The sequence below is a fragment of the Podarcis pityusensis genome (genome assembly GCF_964106645.2).
Source record: "Podarcis pityusensis genome assembly, chromosome: 15".
NCBI classification, from domain to species: Eukaryota; Metazoa; Chordata; class Lepidosauria; order Squamata; family Lacertidae; genus Podarcis; species Podarcis pityusensis.
This window is the reverse complement of record NC_138040.1, coordinates 42,524,928-42,546,537: the sequence shown is the minus strand read 5'-3', so window position 1 is coordinate 42,546,537 and position 21,610 is coordinate 42,524,928. Positions and strand designations below refer to the sequence as shown.

The 21,610-nt window shown below is 44.9% G+C and overlaps 1 long non-coding RNA gene and 1 pseudogene across 9 annotated transcripts in view; both read left to right on the top strand.

Annotated features, from left to right (window-relative positions):
* LOC308463870 overlaps positions 1-21,610 on the top strand; it is a 439,765-nt gene that overhangs the window by 3,613 nt on the left and 414,542 nt on the right. The gene's annotated exons all lie outside the window — the stretch shown is intronic.
* LOC308464441 (peptidyl-prolyl cis-trans isomerase A pseudogene) lies at positions 7,786-8,344 on the top strand (annotated as a pseudogene). Its single transcript has one exon. The product of its transcript is annotated as a peptidyl-prolyl cis-trans isomerase A pseudogene (transcript).

Genomic DNA, 21,610 nt, shown 5'->3' with positions numbered 1-21,610 from the left:
GAGGTCAGAAGGAGAAGATTGAGAGGAGGATCTGGATGCTGAAGGGGCAACCAAGTTTCGGGAGCAGGAAGAACCTGTGAAAGGGAGCAGTTCAGACTCCAAGGCTGAAGCAGAGAAGGGGCGACAAGAGACTGCTGAGGAATCCAGGGAGTCTCCCTCTCCTGCTGCAACAAGCTCCCCTCCAGCCTTGTCTCCAAGAACACACAGAATAAGGAGGAGAGTGGAACAGAGGCCAAAGATGCTCAGATGCTGTTTGAGGCTGCTGGGGAGAGGAGGAGCCCTAGAACAGTGTTTTTCAACCACTGTTCCGCGGCATACTAGTGTGCCGCGAGATGTTGCCTGGTGTGCCGTGGGAAAAATTGAAAAATTTGAAAGATTTTTTAAAAAAAAATTCAAATTTTCGCCCACTAGGCGGGCGCCGGACTGTGTCCTGGGTATGGGGGGGGGGTTGACCCCACCCTCGGCCAGCAGGGGCGCCGATTGGCGCTCCTCAGGGGGACACCCTCCACTTTTCTGATGTCCGGGCTGTGATTGGTCCAGACTTCAGCCTGGACCTATCACAGTAGGACATCATCTTCCGACTTCCTTCCCGCCCGAGCACAGTGTGCGCAGCAACGGAGAGAAGAAGACGTCGCGACTCGAGTCACCAGGAGGACCGGAGAAGTTGTCATTTTATTTCTCTTCAGTCTCCACTGAATGCCTTGACTGGGTTAGGGACCCTTATAGCTCAGCATCAGTTGGTGGAAAGGACATGACTTTACAGGAGCACGAGGAACTAACTGAACTGAGACAAAACCGTGGTTTCAAGCTAAGATTTGCTGATCTACCTTTGGACAGTTTTTGGTTGGATACTGCCAAGGAGTTCCCCCTTCTGGCAAACAAAGCTATTTTGACATTGCTCCCATTTTCCACTACATATCTGTGTGAGATGAGCTTTTCAAGCATGATTGCTATAAAAACTAAATACATAGAGAGACTGAGAGCTGGTGACGAAGAGCTACGTGTGTGTCTTTCTTCGATTCCAGCCAGAATATCAGCTTTGTGTTCAGCCAAACAGGCCCAGGTTGCGCACTGAATAAAGTATTTTATAATTTTTCATATTTCTGTTTACTTACTATTTCATAATAAAGTAATTATAAAATACTTTCTTTGTGTTTATTTGATTCCTATTCAAGAGAATTACTTTATATATAGTCAATATAGGCACAGAGTTAAATTTTTTAACATTTTCTAATGGTGGTGTGCCTCGTGATTTTTTTCATGAAACAAGTGTGCCTTTGCCCAAAAAAAGGTTGAAAAACACTGTACTAGAAGGCAGAGACCGTCAGTCCTGACAACTGCTGCACAGGGGCAAGACCTACTGGGAACTGTTGCTGAGCTGTATGTTCATTTCCTTGAATAAAAAGGTTGACTGAGCACTGAAAACTGGCTTTGCTTCTTCATGCTGACCTGCATCCCTGACATCCTGGCCCTTTGTGTTTCCCCTGATCGTGGGAAGGGCAGTTTGACCCTAACTTTACTTAGGAAGGAGAGAGTGTTGGTCAAAGGCATCCTGGTAGTTGCCCCCCCCCTTAAAGGCTGTAGCTCAGTGGCAGAGCACATGCTTAGCATTTAGAAGGACCCGGGTTCAATTTCTGGCATCTCCAGGTACGGGTGGGCCCAACTCACAATCCCCTTTGATATGATCACCTGATCAAAATCCTGGCATATTGCAGAGACGGCAAAATGGATGGAACTGTTAAAAGATACAAATTTAGAATATTTTAAGGAAGCCTGGAAACCCTTTCTAGTCTAAGTAAAAGGTTATTATTTCCCCTACGTGAAGATCACAGTGGATCGATCATCAGTGGATGATCATAGACATATCTCAGCCTGACTTAACCTCACAAGGCTGCTGGGGTGAGGTAGAATGTGAACTCCTTGGAGGAAGGGCATGATAAAAGCAAAACGTAAACCTTGGTCTCTAATCGTTAACTGCCATCTTTTCTTCTTCCACAAGGAAGTGGGAATAGAACCAAGAGAACTCAAGAGGCTTGGGTTGGGCAGTGCAGAGAGGGACAAGGAGATGAGGCCATTGTCTCACTGCAGTAGTGATTCCAGGGTGCTCCCATGTATTTCAGTAGTGCTGGTGCCGGGAACCTTTGGGCTGCCAGATGCTGCTGAACTTCAGTCGCCATCATCACTGGTCACTGCACATACTGGGGCTGATGGGAGCTGTACTTCAGCAACACCAAGCAGGCCAAGGCAGGAGATGTTTAGGATCAGAGTTTTCCTTCTCTTAGATGGGCGACCTTCCCAGGTGGATGAGCCCCATCTGGCAGCTTCTAGGAGCCACAGGTGAGAGGACAAAAGGTGGACAAAATACCCCAGAAGGAGCACAATGTGTTCCCCACTAGAGGGACAACCCCTCCCCTAACACCCCATACACCCCCAAAAGGAGGGCTATAATGCAATATATAAATAAGGGCTAGAACAGCAGTGGGGATCATTTGAGCTTCTGGATATTGCTAAACTACAACTCCCATCTGCCGTAGCAAGCATGGCCACTGGCCAGGGTTGATTGGAGCTGTAGTTCAGTAACATCTAGAAGGCCAAATGGTCCCCTGGGCTAGATAGCACTCCAGTGAGACAGGGAATGGGTCATTTTCAGCCTTGATTTCTGAGATGCACAAACTGATTGAACTGTAGGTGCTCTAGTTTATTGTGTTTATTATTAGGTGTGGGGAATTGAGGGTTGCATCCCTTTCTGGGCAACTATCCAAGGACCACATGCCAGTGGTGGTGCAACAAATGTAGAGGGCTGCCACACGGACATGTCCCTCTCTCGCTATCCTCCATCCAGACATGCAAGAATCCCTTCCAACTCTACAAATTCTATGATTCTCTGACACTTTCCAAGCAGGCAAGAACCCCGGAAATGCAGGGTCAGTAAAGGGCCTTAGGGAGAGTTCTGAGGACCAGATGGGAAGGCCTCCGAGCCTGAGATTCCCCACTCCTGGTTTAAGGTATCTGGAAGTGGGCATGGAACTGGCGGAAATGACTGGCAGAATTCGAGACCAGGGAGAAGAGTCGGTGGAAGAAGATTGGAAAAAATTTAAAGGATACTTACAGAAACATTGTAAAATTAATGAGTGTTAGAAGGATGCTGGAATGAAGCTACATGGTTTTAGTAGAAATGCAACAAAGAATTAAGTAAAAGCTGATTGATAATGGGTTAAAATGAAAAAATTCAAGGTTAGACCGTTAAGATAAATTATATAATAAAAATTGAGAAAGATGGGAAGAACTTGCTGAAATAGTGAATTGAACTAGAATACAAAAAAAGGGAGGTGTGAGGAGGTCGATGAAACAAGTAAAGGAAAGGTAAAGATATGGAATATTGGATGTTTGTTTTAGTTTCTTTTTTGTTTTTCTTTTTTGCTGTATTGTTGTATTGCTTTTATGTGTTTTATATGTTTTGTTATTGTTCTTTCTCTTTTTTATTGTTGTTTTTTCTTTTTTCTGTAATTTTTAAACTTTTAATAAATATCATTTTTTTTAAAAAAAAAGGTATCTGGAAGTGGGCATCCCTGCTCACCTAGCATCCTTTGACTTAAGTCCAGTGTCAACTGTAGCCTCTACAAATCCCTACACTAACATTAGACAACAGAACGAAAGAATAATCCCCCCAACCGCAAGATGCCCAAGACAAAAGAGTCTCTCACTAAAGGTAAATGAACTGTGAAAAAACCTTTTATGAATGGAAAGTGGAGGTGTTTATCTGATTGTTTTGTAACACGAAAAATCTTTAATAAAAACTAATTTTTTTTAAAAAGGCATGCAGATCGACACCAGCTGGGATCCCAGCTCGACGAGCTCATTTTGTAATGCTGTATATTAGGCAGGCATTTTGTGGAATGCTTCCAGCGGACTCTGTCCACCCTCTAACAATTCACAACGGTCCCTTCCCTTCCCCACCCCAGTGGCCAGTTTTGCATCCTGAGTCACATCTTTAGGAAACTTCAGTAGCCTTCTAATAACTCTACCCCTGGATCCCCGTAGCAGCCACAAAGGAAAGATTTATGAAGCAATAGGAAACCAACAGTATTATTTTGAGAGCACTTTGCCATCACCCTGCCCTCCAGCAGGACCTTCTCCAAGCCCCAGTCCCTGCCCCCAGCTTCTGGAGAGCAAATTAAGACCCATGGCCAGCTGTCAAAATGATTAGATGGTCCGCAGGCTGGGTGGCCTGCACAGTGCTGCCTCCCCAATCTGCTCAACCGCTTAGCTACCCTCTTTCACCTGTAATACACATTGTGAATGTTTGCTTTACAGCTGGGGGAAATGACCTTCTCACACTCTGACAGGCAGTGTAGTTCAGGAGGATGACATGTGCAACCTGAGATGTCCAGCCGTGATCCACCATTTATCTTGCCGTACAACTTCGTTGGGACTGAAACAAGGATACTAGAGTTACTGGTTCCTCAGATGGACCCATCTTTTGGTATCCATTTATTGGCAAGACCTCTTTTGTTCATCTGTGTCTTTGGAAGATACTCTGATGGGGTTCAGAAGATCCATTACCAGTGTACTGGTGACACCTGTGAGCACATGGGAAGGTCATTGATTGATGGATGACTGATCTATTGCAGCCATTCTCATTTCCACCCCTCCCAATGACCACTTGAAAACTTCTGGGAGTCTTAGCAGACCATTTAATAAATGTTTCTGTTGTTCCGTAAATCAAAGTTCATATATAACTCATGTTTTCATAATATAATCATATTCTTGCTTTTCTATTGCAATAGATGCACCTTTTTTCTGAGCAAAGTGTCATCAGAAGAAATAATAATAATAAAGGGCAGGAGAGGGCAAACTGCACATATTCCTGACTGATCTGCAATCTTTCTGCAGACCACCTGGTTCAGCTTGTGGACCACCAACGGCCTGCGAATCTTCCCAGGAACTGCTCACCACTGCCCCATGTGGCAAGCCATGTCACTACAGCTCATCATGGAACAGAAGGAGTATAAAAGAACTTTGCCTGAGCAACAAGCTCTTCTTGAGCGCTAGCATCATGTCTTGTGTTATCTGGTCTTGCTCTTTAGTCTAGGCTTATTCTACTGCTTCCACTGTCCCCTGTTCCAGATTCCTCTATGGGTTTGATTCCTTAACTGGGGAAGGGCTGTAGCTTAGTGGTAAAGTATCTGATCTGCATGCAGAAGGTGCCAGGTTCAACCCCTGCCCTCTCCAGCTTGGGCTGGGAAGGACTTCTGCCTGAAATCCTGGTGAACTGCTATCATCCAGTGTAGACAATATTGAGCCAGATGGGCCAACGGCTTGGTATAATGCAGCTTCCTGTGTTCTCTGACCTGACTTCCTGCTTGCCCTTAGTTCCTGGCTCCTGAAGTTCTCCAGACCTCCATCCAAGGCCCACCTCAGACAGCACCAGAGACCGTGAAGCTCTGATCAGCTGTATTTTTATTGTTATATGTTACTTTACTCTTCTTTTCGATTGGATTTCCATTTTCTGCTCAGTGCTTTGAGGGCCCTTTAGACCCAAAAGCTGGAATACAGGCACCCCCTCACTAATGCAGCGCCAGGAAACAAACAAACAAACAAACAAACAAACAAACAAGCTCAAATCTGGAAATGGCAGAAGAGAGCTGGAAAGTTCCTCTTGGCTAGCAAGGAGACCCTTCCTAGAGCCCAAAGCAGATGCCAGTGAGTCTAAAGCCTAGAAATAAAGATTTAAAATGCTTTAAACAAAGATCTTATGGGCTCCAAAATGAAACTTGGGAGCTCCTGCTACTGCCATGCTGCCCCGCTCAACAGGGGTTGGATGGGAGGCTGTGTTGCAGCGGGATTGGCTGCCCTGTTCCATGCTCTTTCTAGCAATCTGGAGACAAAGGTACAGTGTAAAAGAAAAAGGTATTTCTGATGCCTCTTAAATTGCCCTAGTTCCCCGCTTGCACACATTTCGCTTATGCATGTGGGGACCCAGATCGTAGTGAGGAGATCGTAAGTGAGGAGTCATCTGTATATAAAATCAATTTGCTCTTGACTTTCTGAGCATATGGTTCAGCCTTCCACTGGCATTCCCTTGCAGTTCTCAGAGGCTACAGGAAAATGGTGTTAAGTGCATGGCGGTGCAGTGTGGCAGAGTGTTTGGCCTATTTATATAAATAGTGATATGCCACTTTCTGGCCCATAGAGGCCCCCTCTTGGCTCATAAACACAAATGAGCAATAATGATTGCAAAATATAATCAGCAAACCACACTACCGATAATACTTCAAGAAGCCATTCAAGTTAGGATTTGCTTTTACCCTAATGTGAGATGCTTATTAAGAACACAGCAACAACTTCCCCCTTCCTGAGGATCAGAGGATGTTGAAGAACTTCCCAAGGTTCACCTGTGAAGTTTGCTGGGGGGAGTCACTGTCTCTTAACCCACCTCACAGGACTTCTTGCGAGGCTAGACCACCACTCTGGGCTTAGGAACATAGGAAGCTGTCAGACCATCTAGTTCAGGACTGCCTGCCCTGACTGGGGGAGTAACCTCATGGAAGGAGCGTTTTCAGCCCTTGGAAGTCTTGCAAGTGGCTGCAGGAGAGGGACACTAAGCAACATCATGGGAGGGGTGTTTCTAGAACTAAGGTGAAACTGTGAAGCTCCCTTGTTATTTTTGCTATTGGGGGCTGCCTTAAGCAATCTTATATTTAGTTTCAGAACATGGGCTTTGGGGTTTCTTACTATATCTGCTATTGTTTTGCTATGAAATTGTTATTATTTTGCTATGTTATGAAATTGTTGCTACTTTATTATGAAATTACTTTTGTAGCATTTGTCTGAAATCCATCCCTGTTTCTTTGTTGTGAGTCACTTTGAGCACGATTTTCGTGTGTGGAAAAGCGGCATATGAATAAGAGGAAGGATGGAAGGGATGGTGGAGGTGGCTCTCCAGGTTTCAGACAGGAGTGCTTCCCAACTTACATGGGAAAGCCAGGGGGTGAACCTGGAGCTTTTTGCATGCCTGGTAGATGCTCTTCCCCTGAGCTATAGCTTCTTGGAAGGAAGATGTGTGGGATACAAAGGAAATGAATGAACTGTGGGCTTTATAGGACACATGGAAGGTTTGAGGTTACAATGACATGCATGCTTACTTAGGAATAATTCCCACTGAGGCTTCCTTCACAATGAGCATGCATATATTTGCTCATGGCTCTCATAAATCTGAATCCGCTCTGCTGGAATAAGGAAATGGAAAAGCTGACACCACAGCAAACTCCTTAGTTAGTCCATACCGATACAAATTGTGGCAGGTTGGGTTTTGGAACTTGCAAGAAGCTCACCCTAGAGATTTGTTAGAAATGAGTGGGTAGGAAAGTTCCTACAACTTTTCATGGCCTTGTAGCCAAAGCAGTATCAATCAATCAACTTCTTTGTCAAAAGTCCATCTTGGTCATAACAAAATATACACGTCTTCTGTACTAATATACTAATTCCTACCAGAGAGGAATGGCAAACCAAAATAATGGACTATGCTGAAATGGCAGAACTGACTGGAAAACTCATGAACCAAGAGGACAAAAAAATCATAAAAGAATGGGGGAAATTTATAAGTTTCTTAAGAGGCTTTCTGCTGTGCTGCGCTCCTTACTGTGTGGAGAGGGGTTGTCGCTGGTATTGCCTGTTACTGCCACTGCCGCCAGTTTTCTTTTGTTAAACTCCCCCTTCCTTTACTCAACTCATTCCTGCCATCATGGCCAACCCGGTCATGTTTTTTAACATCGCTGCCAGAGAATTTCCGCGCTTTGAGTGCTGGGGAGAAAGGTTTTGGTTACAAGGGGTCCTGCTTCCACAGAATCATTCCTTGGTTCATGTGCCAGGGGGGTGACTTTACTTGTCATAATGGAACAGGTGGTAAATCAGGTGGTACAGTGAGAAGTCTGCTGGTGAGAACTTCGTCCTCCAGCACACCAGTGCTGGCATCTTGTCTATGGCAAATACTGGTCCCAATACAAATGGGTCTCAGTTCTTCATCTGCACTGCTAAAACTGACTTGGTTGGCCAAGTCAAAGAAGGAATGAATATTGTGGGAGCAATGGAGTGCTTTGGGTCAAGGAATGGCAAAACAAGCAAGAAGATCACCATCTCTGACTGGGGGCAGCTGTCATAAAATTCCTTTGTCTTAGCAATCAACCATTCCTTCTGTAGCTGGGGTTAGTCCCCTGTAATCCTTGTGCTCCTGACTTGCTGCTGCTTTTCTGTTGGGTTTCAATTTCTGCTCCTACACAAGTCCAGCTGGACGGAAGACAACTTTGTTTGCAAAGTGAAATAAAACAAGTTAAACCACAAAAAAGTCACTTAAGAGACCACTGTAAGCAGATGGAAACATTGGCAGGATTTTGATCTCACTTGTAGTGTAACAATTACCATGGATAATATGGATTGATATAAAAATTAGATTATGGAAGAATATGCAGTTCTAAATGTTCAAAATGGGACCCAAATGGAGGAGGTTGGGGGTCCTGAGATTCAGAGGAATCTCTGATATATATTTGGATTTTTATAACTTTGTATTTGTAAAACCAAATAAAAATGATTTCTGGAAAAATAAAAAAAAGGATTTGGAGTGAGTGCAGAGCCCCATCTCTGTGGAGAGTGAAGCCCCAGGGGCTTGTCTGGCATGCCAGCACTCTGCTGCCGGAGCTATTAGTCATATTAGTAAATAGAATATCTCAGCCCATGTGCAGAGTGCCACCCCAACATCTGATGGTGAGGGATTAGCAGTCCGAGGTCAGAACGCTCATCCCCAACAACCCAGGTTTTAGGGGAATGAAATGGGTCTTTTTAATCCCAAAGCAGAAACACTTGTCTTGCATTTCTGGGCCTAATTCAAAATGCTGGTTTAAGCCTATGAAGCCTTGGCACACTAGTACCTGGTGGGCACCTCTTCCCAGACGAGCCTGCCTGGGATTTAAGAGAATCCATAGAGGCTGCTGAACACTGGTGTTTAAAACACACACAGAGATAAAGGACAATATTTTTTCTGCAAGACTGCCTCCTTGTGGCCGAAATCTGCATGACACAATTTTTATAACTCCCTTAAAACACTTCCACCTCAGTCTTGCAGCAGGTGCAAGTTGCTTGGCAGATGTTAAGAGAAATCATAAGAGGTGGCTTAGAAGAGGATTTAATAGATGATTTGGGCAGGCATCCGAAGGTAAATGCTGTGTAAATCTAATGGATGCACTACCAGGCTGTGTTCTAAAGTAATAGTATAGCAAGCACTTTTGAGTGTTCAGAACACTTTGCATGCATAATTGTGTGGAAATACTGTGTTGTGATTGTGGGTGGGGTTGTTGTTGCTGCTGTTTTTATTGCAGCACCAGCAGCATTGCCACTATCATAATAATCTATTAGTCACTTTCCCTCACAAAAACTGACCCAAAGTGACATACAAACATTGCAATAGTACAAACATAATGTTCTGTATATGCTGTAACCTGTCCTATGATGTTCTGGTGAAGAGCAAGTAAGAAAACACAAGTAGTAGTAGTAGCAGCAGCAATAATTATTGTTGTCCTTCTGACAACTATGAAAAGTAGCTCAGTATTAATACCCCCATTGCAGGCGGAGGGAGGAGGACTAGGCTTCCTAGTCCATTCATGGTGAAAGTAAGATTCAAACCCTTGGCTGCTTGTTATACCAGATCTTCACCAAGATGCCCTAAGAATTATTTTGGGGCGCCTGCCATTTTCTGGCATAGGCAGAGAAATGGCTTCAACAGGCTGGCTAAATCGGGTGAGGGCATTTGATGAGTCTCTAGCCCTCAGTGAGTTAGCGACTTCCCCTTCATGCCAAAGCAGGCTCTGGTGTTTAGAGCAGACAAGAACATTAATGGGTCCAATGGTCAAGAAAGCAGTTTCTGCATGTGCTGTAGAGGGAAGTGAGGGGCCGATGGGGCTCATCGACCTGGGAAGGGAGCCCACGTAGGAGAAGGAAAACTTCTGCTGCCCTGTGGGAGATCTTCAGGAGAAGAAAAGGCTACTGAGTCAGACCATTGGTCTGCAATTGCATTGCTGTCTACTTTGTCTGGTAATGACTCTCTAAGCCAGAGGTTTTTCACAACTCTGCTGAGCAGGCAGTGGTTATAGAAAGCACTTGAAATATGCTCAGAGGCATTATCTTCTCATACACCTCAGACCTGAGGTTAAATGCTACAAAGTCTTGACTCAGGTTAAGTCCATATTTGCCCCATTGTCTGTTTCCAATTCTGGAATTTATCTCTGATGAATGAAGAATATTTCTTTCTTGACTATTAACCTAAATGTGTATAATTCTAGTGGACCATGGTTATTATTTGGAGATAGATCCCATTGGGTTGGATCCAGACTAACAGTGTCTCCTCCTAACCATGTCTACTCAGAAGTAAGTCATATTGAATACGGTTAGGTATATCCCCGGGAAAGTGGGGTTAGGAGTGCAGCCTAAGTTAACGGAATTTAGTTTTCATTGAAATTAATAGGACTTTAATCTAGCTTCAACCCATTGATAGCAGAAAGGTAGGGTTGCCACCTTTGTTCTGGAAAATGTGAGGCAGGGCAGTTGAGGGAAGATTTCCCCCCCCCTCCATTTGGCACTGAAGTGATTTCAAAGCAATCCATTACAATCTATTGCCGCATAACAGGACCTTTCACACATCCTTTCAAACACAGGCATTTGGAGAGGATCCCTAACTTGGCAGAAAGAGAGAGGGAGGGAGAGAAAATGAGGCAGAGGAGGAGGAGGAGGAGATGACCTGAAATACAGGACGAAACAGTAACTATACAGGATGTAGCATTTTGCATTGAAATACAGGCAATCCTGTATTATACAGGACAGGTGGCAAACTTAGACTTGACTTCAAGGGAAGCAACATAGCAGAAAGATATTGGCCTTAGGGTCACCATACATCAGGAATTTCCTGGACATATCTGGAATACTGCAGTTGGAAGCAGAAATTGCTAAAATGTCTGGGAAAATCCAGGCGTATGGGAACCCATGCTGGCAAAGCCACTGTGCTCCTTGACTTGCAAGTGGCTTCTCAGCTTGTTGGCCAGCTTGTCGTTGGCGAGCAGGAGACAAGGTGATCCGGCCCAAGTGCGCCTCCTCCTGCTCGCTCACCGCCAGCTCTGCCCCGGGCCCACTGACTGGGCATGCCATGGGTGGCCACTGGACAATGCCTGCGCAGGAGACGCCCAGACAGATGGGCAAGGCAGCAGCAGGAGGAGGGGGTTCTGCTAATGCTTACTCCTGAGTAAGCCTGTAGGGGATCGCAGTGCAAGGAGGGAGGAGCGGGGGAAGCACAGCTAGCACTCCAAGAAAGGCTGGGACCCAGAGGAAGGCCACGCAACAGAGGAGACCACAGAAGAGAAGATATTACTTCTTTATTTTTTAAAATATTTCCCCCTTTTTTAAAAACAACAACAACATTTGTTTGTTTGTTTGTTTAGTCAGTCAGTCAGTCAGTCTGTCTGTCCCAGAATTCATTGAAATAACTCTGGTAACCTTAAATTACATGAATGGTGTTGCATCTAGGGTGACCCTCACTTCCAATAAATATGCTTCGAATGAGTACCTCCAGGCATGGCTGGACTCCAACTCCCATCAGTTCTAGCCAGCATGGCCAGTGATCACGGATGATGGGGACTGTAGTTCAGGAACACATGTAAGGCACCAAGCTGGCTATCCCTGCCTTACTTGGGTTGTGGGTCATGGGGAGAGTGTTGGTGGCTATACAAGAAAGTGCCAGTTTTCCACTGCTTCTTTTAATTTTCCGTCCTGCTATCCAGTTCATAAAGTCTCAAGGAAATGTTTTTACTTACATGTGAATTGGCAGCCATGTCCCTGCTGCTAATCTTCATCAAACAATGCTGCTTAATCCATTTTGCCTAGTCTGTAAATAATCCTTAAACTTGATCTCCGGTTACCCAGCTGATACCAATGGAAGAGTGCATTATATGTGCCATGTGCTGCTGTAATCCCATTGCTTGGGGATCCTGCCATCTTCCATTCCATGAACAAGCCAGCATAGACGTCTCTGAGGCAGGAGTGTGAACATGCTGGGAAGGTGAGCTTGGGAGAGCACCTTTTGTTTGAGACTGTCCTGCCATGTGATGCTCAAAACCTTCCTGATGCAGAAGGTGTTGAGGCATCGCTCCTGACAGGTGTCAGTTGCCTATGGCTCACTTCCATAAAGCAGCAGATGCAATTGCACCACAGATTTGTATTATAGTGTTATCATATTGGCAGTTTTATTTTCAGTGCCTTTTCTAATGATCCCTAGCATGGGATTTGCCTTCTTTCATGGCTGCTGCACACTGGGTCAACCTCTTTATTGAACTACCTACTATGACCCCAAGATCTTGTTCCTTGAGTGTATACAGTATGTGAAATTAATAATTTTTTTTGCCCCAGAATGCATCACTTCACACTTGTTTACAGTGAATTACATTTACCATTTTGCTGTCCATTCACTCAATTTGGAGAGGTCCTTTTGCAATCTTTTTCTTTTTTTGCTTTAATGCCCTTGAGCAATTTAGCAAACTCAGCCCCTTCACTGCTCAGTCCCAACAAGTTAAAAAGCACAGATCCCAATACCAACCCTCAGAAGGGACAGCAGCTAACTGCAAACCTCTGAATAATCTTCCCCAACTGTCAGCCTTGGGTCCCCTTACATTGCTGGACTAAATTGAATTTATCCTCTTGTTCTTAATCATCTCTGACAAAAGAGCAGTGTTTCCCAAACTTGGGTCTCCAGCTGTTTTGGGATTACAACTCATGGGAATTGTAGTCCCCAAACAGCTGAAGGCATAAGTTTGGGAGACACTGCCATACAATGTTTCTTCACTGCCTGGAAACTCTTTCAAGCTTTCAATTCATTTACATAGCAGGGGTGAAGGACTTGTGGCCCTCCAAAAATTGTTGGACCACAACAGGCATAGGCAAACTCCAGCCCTCCAGATGTTTGGGACTACAATTCCCATCATCCCTGACCACTGGTCTTGTTAGCTAGGGATGATGGGAATTGTAGTTGCAAACATCTGGAGGGCCAGAGTTTGCCTATGCCTGAACTACAACTTCCATCAGCCCTAGCCAGCATGGCCAATGGTCAGGGATGATGGGAGTTGTAGTCCAGGCCCCATGTTCCCTACCCCTGCTGTATCTTTTTTTCTTAAAGAGCCTCTGCCAGTTAGAGCAAACAGGACTGGGCTAGATGGACAAACAGCCTGATGTGGTATATTAGAGCAGCTTCCTATGTTCCTGTGCACAGTCCTAGTGCGATTTCCCTGCCTCCAGACTCCCTCTGTGCTACACTATGAAATGCGGCTAATGCTGACTGCAGAGCTCAGTGTCAGATTTATGTATAAGCTGAACAAGCTTTAGCTGAGGCCCCCACTCTCTTGGGCCCCCCAAAAAATTTAAAGGAAAAAACCTGTATGTACATTTCCAAAATATAAGATAAAAAAACAACAACAAAACCTACATACAGCAACAGTGTTTTGTGTTGTGTAGGCTCCTATGATGTGAGTCATAGCCTGCTAGCCTGCTCCCTAAAATATCACTGGTTTGCCCATTTCTTCTATATACAGTGGTACCTGTAAAAACAGTGACAATTTGTTGTTGACAAAGGACAGCTGGACATATAAAGGGCCCCATTACCTTCAGTAGCTTAGGGCCTCATCAAACCTAAATTCGGCCCTGGCAGAGCTCCATCATCAAGCAGTTTAAGTGATGAGAAAGTCGCTTGAATGAGATGCCAGAAGCAGCACCAACTTGGCCAGCAGATGGCGCCAGAGGGATGACTTGTGTTATTTCATGCCCTGATTAAAGGCTGGCATTTGTGATTCTGCAAAAGACAAGGCTTGCTTGCCCCTTTGTGTGACACTGGGATTTTCCACAGTGGTCTGCCCTCAAAGCAAACAAAAAAAGAGAAAAGAACACAAGATGGACACAATGGGTTGCTTCCTTGGCCGGTTGCTTCCGATGTTCCTTGACGTCCTCTTAACCCCGTGTCTCTGTGCGTGCTCTGAATCGAGGGAAGCCAGTGCCGGCTGCTGGTGCCTATTGAGACTGGCTGGGCAGAAGGCAGGGAGACCCACAGCAGTTGGCACCAGAACCAGGATTGGCAGAGCCAACAGATTCCAGTTTTGCCCCCATTATCTTCCTTGCTGAGCTCTTAATATCTCTTTTAATCTCAATATTGTTACAGATCTGGGGTAGCAGAGTTTGAGGGTGCAAGGGAACCCATAACTGCTAGAGTTAAGGGATGTTAGAAATTAATAAATGGTAGAATTTAGATGCTATTTGGAGTATTGAAGGCAAGGTGAACTCCATGTGTGGCTGGGAAGGCCAGAACCATCTTAGCAGGCTGGGGCCTGGTGCAAGGGTCAGAGAGAACTCACTGAGGACTGAACAGTTGTGAGCCCAGGAATTTGTTTTAAATATCAGAGCTGAACTGAACTCACAGTCATTCTGCACAAGAATCCACACCTGGTGACCCCCTCCTCCAGATTTCTTCATTTCAGTAGTATAAAAGGGGGTGGGATACAAGTTCTAGTTGCTATTGTTAAACAGCTGGAGGCAAGAGAACCCAGTCACCTTGCACATTTTCTTCAAATCACTCAGAGATCCTTTTCTGACTTCCACAAGATCAAGGAAATAGAATAAGGGCAAGAGGAGCATTGAGCTATCCAACTTCTTTGGCTTGAGGAATTGAAGCAATTTCCTCTATTTTTGCACATTACTTTCACATATATTTCTATGCACACATCTACCCTTTGTACATGTTATTTGGCTGGAGAACTGCAGTGCAAAATTTAGGGATGCCCACATTTTGGAGGATAGCTGTGGTTTGGTTCACATCCCTCTTTTGGGAACTGTGGACTGGGCAGGTTGGCCTTTAAGTGCAAACATAATCAGAATCTTTTCCTGTCTATAGTAGAGAAAATGTGCCAGTAAAGGATGGCATTCTTTTTCTTCTTCTTCCTCTCCAAGCCTCCTTTAGAATATCAGGAATGTATACCATATGTTTGTGCCTTTGTTTTCTTTTTTAATTGGAAGCATTTATTTAATTCTGGAACAAAGATCACTTGGTGAGGAATAATGAACTAAAATATTTAGGCTCCAAAGAGAAAGGAAATTGCTTAATTTCTCCCTGACGTCCTTTTGTGGGGTGTGTGTGCACACGCTGGGATTCTCAACATGATAGGATCTAAATAAAACACAACCTCAAAGAATTAGCACAACTGGGGGAAAATGCATCATTCATTAGGAACGATTAAATTCCATAGATTTCCATGTGTCAGCCCCCTCATCCTTCTTCCACCCCCTTTAACCATGCACATGTTTGAAAATGTGCAACATTCTCCATCTCAGCTCAGTACCCTGGGGAGGTATGTAAGGCATGAGCAAATGATTAGGAGCCGGCATTCTGCGAGAAGCAGCTCTGGAATACTTTGGGTACTGAGGACATGGCAAAAGTATTCACCCTGGTGGCTGGTTCCAGACACTGGTGACTTTGATCAAAAATGCTGCTCAGATGAGACTGTTTCCCTGTCACGCATACCTCACCTTACGAGTGCTCCTACAGTTAAGGCAACTAGCAAAACCCGGGTTCCAGCACTGTACCTCTTGGGATTCTCCAGCTTATAAAAATGGCACCTGCTGCATTAACAAGTTGAAATGTGGCATGCATGATCTACTTGATGACGTCTACTAAAGTACAAAATTTCAAAATGATTCAATAAAAGCGGCCACAGGTACAGCAAGTTTAAAATTTAACCATTTTTATGGAGTTATTAAAAAGCATTTCATAAATTTCTTTCCAGTTTTAGTGAAAACCACTTTATTCTGGATAGTTGGTCTTTGGTTTGGTGAAGCAACTCGATGCAACTCAAAAATTATTAATGTTTTCCTACCCAGTTAAAGTCTCTGGAAAACAACTATTGGCAAAATAGTGTTGTGGGTGCCTGAAAACAGAAGTGAAGCCAAAGCCGTCTAGCTGATGCCATGTGCAGTGACTTTTCCTCTAGTTGTGAAATATTATAGTGAGGTGGAGTGGCTAGAGCAAGCCTCTCCAACCTTTGTGGGGCCATTTGGAAACCTTAGAAAATGTCAAGGAAGAACCAGGCCCCATAACCATGCCCCCCACTGCATCTCTCCTATCTCATATGACAATGTTTGGCAGTGGTTGAATGAGAGGTCACCAACCCATTAACGTCAACAACAAACAGGCATGGGTCAACCCATAAGAGGATTCCTGTTCTTCATAAGGCAGCAGAGGACCAGAATAATGTGGGACATCTTGCCTGGTCCCAGGCCCTCCATCCTCCCCATCTGGCTATGGGCCTGAAAGGCAAAGGTCCACAGAAGGTAAGTTGTGGCAGGCATAGCCTTGCCAGTTAGCTCTGTTGGTTACAGCACAGTGCTGATAACACCAAGGTCAAGGGTTTGAATATGGGTGCATATTCCTGCATTGCAGGGGGTTGGACTAGATGATCCATGGGGTCCCTCTAGGATTCTATGAATAAGATTGTGATACTGCATTATTGCTAATCACGAGGCATGTCTGTTAAGGTATCAATTCCCAGCTTTGCAGAGCTTGGACTACATGAGAGAGTCTTAACTCTATTCTTAAAATGGCAGTTTGTTTGCTTTTTTAAAAAATTCTCTCTCTCTCTCTCTCTCTCTCTCTCTCTCTCTCTCTCTCTCACACACACACACACACACACACACGAGAAACAAAAACACCCAGCATTTTTGTGCTATATATAGCTTTGCTGCACGGGTGTTCATGTGTGGTCGTTTCTGATACGTCTACAGTATTTCTAGGTTGTGGTGTGACCGACCCCACTGCCCCCAAACAGAAGGGTGCTTTATCCACAGAAGCCCTCAAAAGCATAGATGCTATTTAGACAAATGTGAAGTTTACTGTTCTGTAAGCACAGGCTTAATGGCTAAAAAAGAAAAGGAAAGTGTATTTAGGTTTGGGTGTCTGGTGCCACCACCTTCCATTTCAGAGGAGGGTAAACCTCTGGCAGATACAGCCACTTCTCCCCCTTGTTTAATTCATTTGTGGTAACCACAAGCTCCCTCAGATAATGGGGAGAGGAGAAGAAAGCAAATAGAAAGCAAATTGTATTGCCACATCCCTTGAGTTGAGGAATGTGTGCTCCCCTTGGGTGTATGCATTCCCCTTGTTCCCACACCCATAATTACAACCATGGAGGTCCACAGGACCCCTCTGGAGAAACCAGCTTGAATTGTATGCACGGCACAAAGAGATCTTGAAATATGGATAGGAACACAGGGAACTGCCTTGTTTCAAGTCAAACCACTGGACCGTATAGCTCGGTACTGTCTTCACTTCCTGACAGTGACTTTCCAGGGTTTCAGACATGGATCTTTTGCAGCCCTAGCCTAAGATGTCAAGGCTTGAACCTGGGACCTTAGGGACATAGGAAGCTGCGTTATGCTGAGTCCATCAGCATTGTCTCCACTGACTGCAAGCAGCTCTCCAGTGTTCCGGGCCAAGATCTCTCCAGACCTTACCTTGAAGATGCTGGGGATCGAACCTGTGACCTTCTGCATGCAAAACAGATGCCCTGCCACTCAGCTACAGCCCTTCCTGCAGCTATGGCCTGTAGCATTAGCTGCTTTGCATGTGCCCCAAACAAAACACAACAGTCCAGGGAGTGGCTGTAGTTCATTGGTAGAGCATCTGTTTTGCATGCAGAAGGTCACAGGTTCAATCCCCAGCATCTCCAAGGTAAGGTTTGGAGAGATCTTTTCTGTCTGGATTCTCACTGTTTGAATTATGGCAGCCCTACCCTAAATCCACCTCAGGTCTCGGGTTCGATTCCTGACATCTTGTGGCAGGGCTGGGAAAGATGTCTGTTCGAAAGATGCTGCCAGCCAAACATAGAGACCGCTAAGCTACGTGGACCAATGGACTGTCTTGGTGCAAGGCAGCTTCTTATTTCCCTAATCAACTGACTTCAGAAGCTGCAGGTTTCCTCGGCCTGGAGGCCACTACATGCAAAGATGGCAGCCCTCTCCTGGCTACCAGCCGTTCTACCTGCCCTGCTTTGATTTGACAGAATCTCCTGCATTGTAGAGTGACTGGCTCCAGGAACTCCATCAATATAATTGTTGACATTCTATTTATTACCTGCCTTTCATGATGAGGCCCCATGGCATATCACAGCAATGTAAAATACATTTAAAACGGATTAAAACAAATTGCAATTGCAACTAAAGTGGGTCCTAAAAGTCCTTCAGAACTGCAACTCCCGTCTTATGTCCCGCCCCCTTGCTGTGAACAAATAAAGAAAAAACAGCAAAAGCAAACATCAAATTTAAATGACAAATGTGATTGCGACAAATAGAAAATAAAACAGATGGGATTTTATAATAATATAATAATAATAATTTATTATTTATACCCCGCCCATCTGGCTGGGTTTCCCCAGCCACTCTGGGCGGCTTCCAAAAGAATATTAAAATACTATGATACATCAAACATTAAAAGCTTCCCTAAACAGGGCTGCCTTCAGATGTCTTCTAAAATGAATCAATAGCAAAGCACAAGTCTTTAGTGACAGAAAAATAATAATGAAACTTTTTTTAAAAAAATCCTCTTGCTCACCCCTAAATTTATATCATTATTTCATACAGCTGTTCCTTGTAAGACTGCCAAATGACCAGAAAACTGCTCTGGCCTGCTCCTGTGCCTTTATCCATAGCTCATTCTGAAGTGATCAGCAGCTGATTGTCACCTGCAAGCTGAGCTGCTCTTAAAGGCACAGAAGCAAGATCTGGTAAAAAATAAATAAATCACAAGCTTGCTCCCGGTCAGCATATGGTCATGCCACTCTGAAGGCAACTCCTCCTGCTTCAGGGAAGAGTGAGCTGGCCCTGAAATTCAGAGTTTAACTAAGGACAGGATTTGGTCTCTTCATTCCCCAGGCCTGACTCCAACTTGTCCCTCAGTGCCTTGTTTTGTGTGAGAGAGCCTGCAAGACTATTGCGGCATTGTGTTGTCATCCGCCCCGCCCCCCGCACTGATGTAGAGCAGAACATCTCGAGTTTCAATGTGTTATTCAGTTGCACCATTCAGAAATAAAGCTATTGACTCATAAGGGCTTTGCAAAGAGTGCTGGATGCTAAACTGGATTATGCAATTGTCTCAGCCCAGCCCTCATCACCTGTAGCAAAATGAGAAGAGGCTGCTGGAACCTATCGAGGCAGGATTTGTCTGCTCTTAGAGGCTGCGATGCCATTATATGTTGATTTTAGGCACTGTTATACTGCTTAATTATTAGAATTTCCACACAGTGCGTATATAAAATAAACCATACAGATAACAGCATAGACATAATCAAAAAGCCAAACAGAAACCCAACACTACCTTAAAGTGCTTGTCAGAATAAGAAGGTCTTTGTCATGCTGGGCATTCAGCAAGGAGGGTGCCTGCCTAATCTCAATTGGGAAGGAGTTCCACAGGCTTGGGCCCAAAACGTGTAGTAGTGACTGGACAAGGATAGAAGGCAGTGTTTCTCAAACCTGGGTCCCTAGCTGTTATTGGACTACAACTCCTATCATCTCTGACCACTGAGCCAGCGCTTTGTTAATTAATACAGAAACATTGAAGTCACTGATGCTGCACAAAATAGGGTTGCCATATCTTGAAGAGCAAAGAAGAGGACAGCCCCAGCTGCTGCCAGCCCAAGGTGGGGAAAGGGATGCACTGGTGCGCTGGTTCACGGCCAAACCCACGTGCCTCTTTCTCCAGCTTGGGCTGGCAGTGGCTGCGCCGTGCAGAGCAGCCCAAGTCCGAGCCGCCTGAGCCCAACCTCCCCCCCCAACACGGACATTTCCTTTAAAATGTAAAAATCCACCCGGATGGCATGTTTGCCCCCCAAAGGAGAACATGTCTGGGTTTTCCTGGATGCACGGCAACCTTAGAAGGCATTGGTGTCCATTTGCTTCCTTAAAGCAGGAGTGGGGAACCTTCTTAAACCCAAAGCCTGCATTCTGTTCTGGGCAGCCTTTCAAGGGCTACATGCTAGTGGCAGGCAGGGCCAGGAGTGAAAGGGGGAAGTGCAATAAATGCCAATTTTGCCTTCATGCAGTATGCTGGTTTCTATATATGGTTGTCCACATCTCTCCAACCAGACAAGCAAGAGGGACCTTCAGAGTTCAAGGACAGTCCCAGCCAGGCAGGAACGCTTGGGGCGCAGAGCAGCACCAGGGAGGGCTGTGGCCTAGAGAGAAGGGGCGCTGTTGCAGACAGTTCCGAGGGCCAGATTGAGAGATCTGGAGGGCCATATTTGCTCTCCCTATCTCTGAAGTTCCCCACCTCTGCATTAGAAGATGGGAGGGAGCAGGATACCAGGAGAACAATTTCTCAGGGGCAGAAAAAGAAGGGTAGAACTGCTGCTATGCCTCCTATGAATTGGCTGAAGAGACAGCCAAGCAGCCAAGCATTGTCCCCAAGGACCTTCCAGCACTTCAGAGTAGTCCTGCTGCCTTCTAAACACATATCTAACAACATGTGTGTGCACTGAGCACTCTATAAATCATGATTCTGTCCAGAAAGTCTTACCATTTTGGTAAGCTGATGGGAAAACATGGAACTTAGCACAATCTGCTTAATAAAGTAAGATAAAGAATGGCTGTCCATCATCTGGCAGCCCTGAGATGTTGCTGGACTTGTGGCTCCCACTGGCCTTGGCCACTGGCCATACTGGCTCAGGCTGATGATGGGAGGGAGATGGTGCCCAACAACATCCCACTCGATGACTTCCATTTGGGAAAGGCTGCAACAGAGGATGAGGATAAGGGAGGGTTAATGGTAGCAGTCCATGCCCAGGAAAGGAGCCGTGTGCAGGCATCATTCCTTCACTTCCTGACATTCAGGCTGTGAGTCCCATCGCATGCAGAGGCAAAATGGCAGCACCTGTGCAAAAGAGGGAGAGAACTTGGGAAGCCCAAGTTTTGTTCAAGTACAAAAAAATAAAACCATTAAGGGGGATTCCTCAGAAACAGCCCCCAATTCAGTAGGCATTTAAAACCTGAATCTTTCAAATTCAACCTTTCTGAAAATATGTGAACAGCTATCCTTCAAAATGTGCACTTACCTGAATTTTGTGATGAAGCTCTCCAGCCAATGTTTGCAAAAGTGCATATATCAGGGGAGTGTGCGTGAAAATGAAGACATTAGTGGAAATAACTAAATGCATTATTTTAGGGGCAATTGCTTGCAAAAATATGTACATTAGTCAAAATAACATATGTGTTTACTGGGAGAAATTCACACTAAAAATTTACAAAACTGCTGGAAAAGGTGGAGAACTGAATTTAAGATCGAAAAAATGAGAAGTTGAGAGAACCAAATTTGCCAGCCCTGCCATGCTCAGTAGCCAGGGCAATAAGTCCAATGGTACTTACTCCCTAGCAAGTGTGTTTTGGATTACAGCCCATACCTTTAAATTTGCCTTTATTTTGTACAGCAAGATCTGCTAATAGCCACTGGCATGGGCAGTTTTAAAAAGGAGAGGAGACACATTTATGGAGGGAA